An 8,135-nucleotide genomic window follows, 5' to 3' on the forward strand; every position below is an offset into this window, starting at 1 on the left:
AATGTGGCTTGAGATCAAAAGAAAAAGAAAGTAGCTAGTAATTAGGGGGTGAAAAAAAATCCAAGAAAAGAAAGTTGATGGACATAGAGGATGACATGCGGGTCCCATGAGCCAACAGCTTACTCAACGTTTCAAAGGCGGCAGGGGATCAAAAGAAAAAGGCAAGCCAAAAATCAGAGGGCGAAAAAAATCCAACAAAGGAAACTTTTATAGCACATAGAGGATGACATGCGGGTCCCATGAGCCAGCAGGTTCCTCAACGTTTCAAACGTGGCATGAGATCGAAAGAAAAAGGCAAGTGACCAAATATGAGGTGCCAAAAAAAACTCCAAGAAAAGAAAGTTGATTGCTCATAGAGGATGACATGCGGGTCCCATTTAGCCGCAGCGGTCTCACTCTTTGAGAGGCGGCGAGGGATCGAAAGAAAAAGGCAAGTGACCAAATATCAGGAGCCAAAAATAATTCAAGAAAAGAAAGTTTTATAGTCCATAGAGGATGACATGCGGGCCCCATTTAGCAGCAGCGGTATCACCGTTTGAGAGGCGGCAGGGGATCAAAAGAAAAAGGCAAGTGACCAAATATGAGGTGCCAAAAAAATCCAAGAAAAGAAAGTTTTATAGTACATAGAGGATGACATGCGGGTCCCATTTATCATCAGCGGTATCACCGTTTGAGAGGCGGCGGGGATCGAAAGAAAAAGGCAAGTGACCAAATATGAGGTGCCAAAAAATCCAAGAAAAGAAAGTTTTATAGTACATAGAGGATGACATGCGGGTCCCATTTAGCATCAGCGGTATCACCGTTTGAGAGGCGGCAGGGATCGAAAGAAAAAGGCAAGTGACCAAATATGAGGTGCCAAAAAAATCCAAGAAAAGAAAGTTTTATAGTACATAGAGGATGACATGCGGGTCCCATTTAGCAGACAGCGGTATCACCGTTTGAGAGGCGGCAGGGGATCGAAAAAAAGGCAAGTGACCAAATATGAGGTGCCAAAAAAAACTCCAAGAAAAGAAAGTCGCTTGCTCATAGAGGATGACATGCGGGTCCCATTTAGCTGCAGCGGTCTCAACGTTTCCAAGGCGGCAAGGGATCAAAAGAAAAAGGAAGTAGCCAGAAATCAGGGGGTCAAAAAAATCCAAGAAAAGAAAGAAATTTGGTTCATAGAGGATGACAAGTGGGACCCATGATCCTGCATCGTAAACGGCTCGATCGGAGAGCGTTGAACGAGATGGTGCGATCGAGAAAAAAAACAATGCTAGAGAGGCTGCCATGTTGGCCCTACATCCCTGGGCGGTGCGGATTTGCGTTGACTCGACCGGTGAACCCGAGAATTCGCGATGCACCACGTCCGGGGCCACCATACGCGACGTTTTGGCCGCTTTCGTCGGGCTAGGTGGCCTCAAAAACGAGAAAAAAAAAGTTTTGACATGAACCACGGAGGGACCAAAAATCGTCGGCCATGGTGCACCAGCAACAACGACGCGACTTCAACTTCGTCGGCCATGGCAACTTTTCTTGCAGTGATCCTGTTGCAAAGCAGCAGCTAAGAAAGCCATATCTTGGATAGACAACTTACTTGCATTCTTTCTAGCAAGAACGTACTTTGTGATGAAATAAGCAAAGTAGCGAATAGATGGGAGTTGAATACTACTGATCTTACCACCATCATCGGAGAAGCTTCTCCCCTGACAAATCATCGTATAAAGACTCGAGAGCTCCCGCGGCGTTCCCCTAATCTTCTCGCATGATCCCCACTGTGGAATTCTAATTGCTGCACAAAAATCATTAAAGGGCAAGTTGACAGTTTTATTATAAATTTTGTATCGAACCATGGGGTTAGTTTGGGACCGATTGAATTCGAAATGTTGCACCACTGACATGGTTAGTTTTGCATATTGGTAAGGTTCACCAACAGCAAAACTTTCCAACCCTGCATTGGAAATCAGTTTTTGAACATCTTGCAAGATTCCAGCATTCCGCATAAAATCAGTGCATGAGTAATAAGAGGGGTATACTCCCTCTTCGCGGTGAACTCTCATGACTTCTTGCACCTCCAATTCTTGTTGATTTAGTTGGTGCCTACTCCCTTCCATTTTCTGAAATTTTTCAACAATCATTATAAAATTTGATTTCAAGGTATATAATTGAGGGAAACTACTATAGGAACTTGCTAGAGTACTAAACATGCATCAAAACTAGTTTCTACCACTTAGAACAAGCATGCAAGCTCACTAAACATGTTACCTACAGCAGCAAAATATTCAAGATATACTCAACCAAACAAAATTCTAATTGGATAATCAAAGGAGTCACATACCGGAGAGCAAATGTGCCAAATTTCAGACAGAAATCTGGGCTGAGCAAAGAGATCGAGAAATCTAGAGCTCTTGAGCAGAAACGCGAGTGAGAGAAAGCTGGTGCGAGTTTTTCGGGAGAGAGAAGAGAATGGGAGAAAAAGATGAAGTGGTGGGGCAAGGAGGGCCCCACACAACAGGGTGGCGCGCCCCCTTGGCGGCCACGCCGGCCTGTGGGGTGCCACCCTGGGGTGCCCCACTGGTCATCCCCAGGTGCTCCCATGTGCCTCTTCGAAAAATAAGACTACCAGTATAATTTTTGTAAATTTTTGAGAACTTCGAAAAATGCACATTTCTGGGTGTTAAAGTGATTATTATAGCACAGGAAAATGATTTCCAAAATCTTAAACAACTAAAGCATCTTGCAAAACAAAAAGTGCTACAGCAAGTAAAACAAGTGGAGGAAGAAAGAAATGTTGTTTAGCTCTCTTATGCATTAAAATATACTCCCTCCGGTCTCTTTTAATTGACTCGGATTTAGTACAACTTTATACTAAATTTGAGTCAATTAAAAAGGACCAGAGGGAGTACTTGTTAACAAGGTTGATCAAGTCTTGCTACCAAATAAATTTTATATGACATAAGAAGAAACAAACCTCAAATCAATCATGTTACCTTATATTGAATTGATATGGATCCAATCACAAGAGTTTGATATTCTTCTTTAGGCTCATATATAGGACAATCAATGGATCCCACCTTGATAGTTTTCAAATTACAAATTGTATTAACTCCATATACTTTATCAATCTTCTTCGGAAAATAGACAGTATGTTCCTTGTCATCGACATTGAAAGTAACTTTTCCTTTATTGCAATCAATAACAGCCCGTGCAGTATTAAGAAAGGGTCTTCCAAGAATAATAGACATATTATCATCTTCAGGCATTTCCAACACAACAAAATCAGTTAATATTAAGCAATTTTGAGTAACTTGAACAGGAACATTTTCACATACACCAACAGGAACAGCAGTAGATTTATCAGCCATTTGCAAAGATATATCAGTTGGTATCAACTTATCTAAATCAAGTCTCCTGTAAAGAGAAAAATGCATTACACTAACTCCTGCTCCCAAATCACATAGAGCAGTTCTAACATAATTATTCTTGATGGAACAAGGAATAGTAGGTATACCTGGGTCTCCCAGCTTCTTTGGAACCTTGCCATTGAAAGAGTAATTAGCGAGCATAGTGGAAATCTCCTCATTAGGAATTTTCCTTTTGTTAGAGACAATATCTTTCATATACTTTGAATAAGGAGGCAATTTAATAGCATCGGTCAAAGGGATTTGCAAAAATAAAGGTTTCATCCAATCACAAAATTTATTATAATGTTCCTCCTCCTTTGATTTTAGTTTCTTAGCAGGAAAAGGCATTTGCTTTTGAACCCAAGGTTCTCTTTCACTACCATGTTTCTTAGCAATAAAATCTTCTTTAGTGTACTTTTTATTTTTAGCATGCTTTTCAGGTTCTTTCTCAATTTCTTCTTTATCAGGAGTATCATTATTATCATTATCTTCATCATGTTCATTACCACTTTCAGTTTCAGCATCAGAAATAGAAATACTATTAGGATCATTAACAAGTTCAGAGGATTCTACAACAGTTTTATGTTTCTTCTCCTTTTTCTTAGAAGGACTACTAGTTTCTTTAGTTTGTTGAGAATCTTGTTCAATTCTTTTGGGGTGCCCTTCAGGATATAGAGGATCCTGGGTAGAAACACTGCCTCTAGTTGTTACTTCATAAACATGTTTTTCTTCATGACTATTTTTTAACAAGTCATTTTGCACTTTAGTAAGTTGATCAATTTGAGTTTGAATCATATTAAAATGTTTAACAAGCATCTTAACATCATTGGAGGTTCTCTCCACAATATCATGCAATTTACTAATAGCTTGAGAATTTTCCATTAGATGATTCTCTACTCTCATATTAAAATTATTTTGCTTAACAATATAATTATCAAATTCATCTAAACATTGATCAGGAGGTTTTGAATAAGGGATATCTCCTCTATCAAAGCGTTGAAGAGAATGTACCTCAATTGTAGATGAAGGGGGAATTATCTTACATAGGTCTTCTATAGGAGGCAAATTCTTCACATCTTCAGATTTAATACCTTTCTCAATAAGAGATTTCTTGGCTTCCCTCATATCTTCATCATTTAATTTAATCATACCCCTCTTCTTCAATATTGGTGTCGGGGTTGGTTCAGGTGTAGACCAATCATCATGATTTTTGCTTATCTTAGCCAATAATTCTTCGGCTTCGTCCGGAGCTCTCTTCCTGAAAACACAATCAGCACAACTATCCAGGTATGCCCTAGACTCAATGGTTAGTCCACTATAAAATATATCAAGTAAATCATGCTTTTCCAAATCATGTCCAGGCCGAGCTCTAATAAGAGAGCAAAATCTTGCCCAAGCTTCAGGCAATTTCTCTCCATCTTCTTGATCAAAACTATAAATTCTCTGCAGAGCAATATGTTGAGCACTAGCGGGAAAGTATTTTCGAAAGAAAACATCAAGCAAACAACTTGGACTATCAATAGAATCAAGAGGCAAATTATTATACCAAATCTCAGCATCATCCTTTAATGAGAAAGGGAAAATCTTAGCAACAAAATAAGTACGCATCTTAACATCATCAGAAAACAAGCTACTTAAAGTAGAAAGCTCATTCATATGTTCTACAGCACTCTCTTTTTCAGTACCACAAAAAGGTGTTTCTCAACAATAGATATATGAGATAAATCAAGAGAAAAGTCATAATCTTTATCCTTAATGTTTATAGGAGATGTGGCAAATTTAGGATCAGGAGACAGTTTATATCTAACGAGCATGTTGTGCAATAAGCTTTTTAAGGTTACTTGTACTAGTAGTAGCATTGCATTTATCAATAAAATCATCATCAAGTTCCACATAATCTTCATCAAGATCATTAATCTCGGGTGAATTAACGAGTGTAACGAGTATTTTCATTAGGAGTTTCGGTACTTTCAATTTGTCTAGACCTAGCAATTGTAGCATCTAGAAAATGACCTAATGAACCAGTATTATCAAGCACGGTAGAAGCATCATCAAAATTATCGGAGGAATTTTCGGATTCAGCGAAATACCAACACGTGAAGCTTGTGGTGGTGAAACAAGTTGACTTATCACGGATGGTGAATCAAGAGCAGCAGAGGTACTCAGAGTTGTACCTTTTCTTGTAGTGGATGGTAATATGGCGACTTTAGTATCGCGAGGTTTACCCATGATGGAGGATTTGCAACGAATAATATCAATCCAAGTGAACTTGCAAATAAAGCTATGCTCCCCGGCAACGGCGCCAGAATTATTGATTCGACACAAGGGGAGACAAAGAATACTTGTAAGCCTTAACAGCGGAGTTGTCAATTCAGCTGCACCTGGAAACAGACTTGCTCGCAAGAGTTTATCAGTAGCAACGGTTTTATAGCAGTAGGAATAGTGAAATAACAGCAGCGGTGAAATAAAGACAGCAGTAGTGATTATAGTAAACAGCAGGATTAAAATACTGTAGGCACAGGGATGGATGAACGGGCGTTGCATGGATGAGAGAATTCATATAACAATCATGATAGGAAATTTGCAAATAATAATAAAACGGTATCCAAGTACTAATCAATCCATATGCATGTGTTCCGTATATACTCGTACGTGCTTGCAATGAGAAACTTGCACAACATCTTTTGTCCTACCAGCCGGTGGCAGCCGGGCCTCTAGGGAAACTACTGGAAATTAAGGTACTCCTTTTAATAGAGTACCGGAGCAAAGCATTAACACTCCGTGAACACATGTGATCCTCACATCACCGCCTTCCCCTCCGGTTGTCCCAATTCTTGTTACTTTGGGGCCTCGGGTTCCGGACAGACAACGTGTGTATACAACTTGCGAGTAAGATCATAAAACAATGCATATCATGATGAAACAATAACATGTTCAGATCTGAGATCATGGCACTCGGGCCCTAGTGACAAGCATTAAGCATAACAAGTTGCAACAATATCATAAAAGTAACATCTACGGATACTAGGCACCATGCCCTAACAATCTTATGACTATTACATGATCAATCTCATCCAATCCCTACCATCCCCTTCAGTCTACAGCGGGGGAATTACTCACACATGAATGGGGGAAACATGGTTGGTCGATGGAGAGGCGTCGGTGGTGATGGTGGTGATGATCCCCTCCAATTCCCCGTCCCGGCGGAGTGCCAGAACGGAGTTTCTGGTCTCGAGACGGAGTTTCGCGACGGTGGCGGCGTACTGGATGTTTTCTGGCGACTTCGACTTCCCGTCTCGCGTTTTTAGATCGAAACCCTTAAGTAGTCCAAAGGAGGGCGTCGCGGGCCAACCGAGGCGGCCACACAATAGGGCGGCGCGCCCCCCCTCCTGGGCCGCGCCGGCCTAGTGTGTGGGGGCCTCGGGGCCCCACCTGACTTGCCCTTCTGGCTCCGTCAATATTCTGGGAAAATAGGACTTTTCGCATAAATTCCGAGGATTTTCCTGAAAGTTGGATTTCTGCACAAAAACGAGACACCAGAGCAATTCTCCTGAAAACAGCGTTAGTCCGTGTTAGTTGCATCCAAAATACACAAATTAGAGGCAAAATAATAGGAAAAGTGTTCGGGAAAGTAGATACGTTTTGGACGTATCACACTGCACTAACCCTAATCGGTGGGTCGTCTGGTGGGGCGAGTGGCAGCTCAGGGTAACCTCGTACCGAGTGCCACTGGCCCCCACCACTCTATATAGTACAGGCGACAGGGGCCCACCAACCAGCGAACGGTTGGGCGCCCCCGATCAGGGCGCGGACGAGGTCAAGGGGTTGTGCCAGTGCCGTTGGGCTCTGGTGCGGTGGAGATCAATCCTAACATATCGTACCTGTGGGAGTAATAAATCAAATCAAATCTTTTTCCAATTTGGGAGGAAATAAAACAGTAATACCATACCTTTGCAGATATGCCTCAATACTACTAAGCCACATGGCTAGTAAATTGTACCGTAAAACACCTCTATTTTTATGAACATATCAGGTTCAGAGTTAACGGATCGAAATTACGCTGATCCAATACTATAGGGTTTTAGAAATAAATCATGTCCTCTCTCATTTCTTTTATTTATCCTTTGTTTTCTCCAAATAAGTGGAATTATGTGCCCTTAACTTTAAGGATTTCGTTGAGACGCATGATTTTCTCCCAGGCAGGCACAATTCGATTCAGACAGAGACCATGAAATTAGCACGCCCACTTTATATCGTCGATTTCAGGTAATAAGGCACTCGATCAAGAGGTACTTTTTTTTTTCGCAAAGCTGGTGGGGAGCGGTGTTTTGGAACATGGGTCCATATGCTCTCTATATTTTGAAATGCATCTTACATACATTTTAAATTTTAGAAAAAATTGAAACTAAAAGTTCGCACGTACATCTTCACGTGTTACATGCTCACAAAGTTGTTTCATAAAAAATCGACTTATCATGTGACGTGTGTAAAAAAGATAAAATTCAATGCTAAAAATAATGCTTTTCACAAGATAAACTTTCTCTTTTTTATATAGACCACATAAAATATTGGTTTTTCGTGAAACTTGACGAACGCACGTATATTATGAAGATGTACATGTAGAATTTTTGTCCAAATTTTTCGACGTTTTGAAATATATATTTTTAGTAGAGGGAGCATACGCACCCGGGAGCCGAATTGAATTTCCGAAGCTGGTGCTGCTATTGAATTCCGAAGACACAGACACCTTGA

Source organism: Lolium rigidum, chromosome 6 (assembly GCF_022539505.1).
Source record: "Lolium rigidum isolate FL_2022 chromosome 6, APGP_CSIRO_Lrig_0.1, whole genome shotgun sequence".
Taxonomy (NCBI): domain Eukaryota; kingdom Viridiplantae; phylum Streptophyta; class Magnoliopsida; order Poales; family Poaceae; genus Lolium; species Lolium rigidum.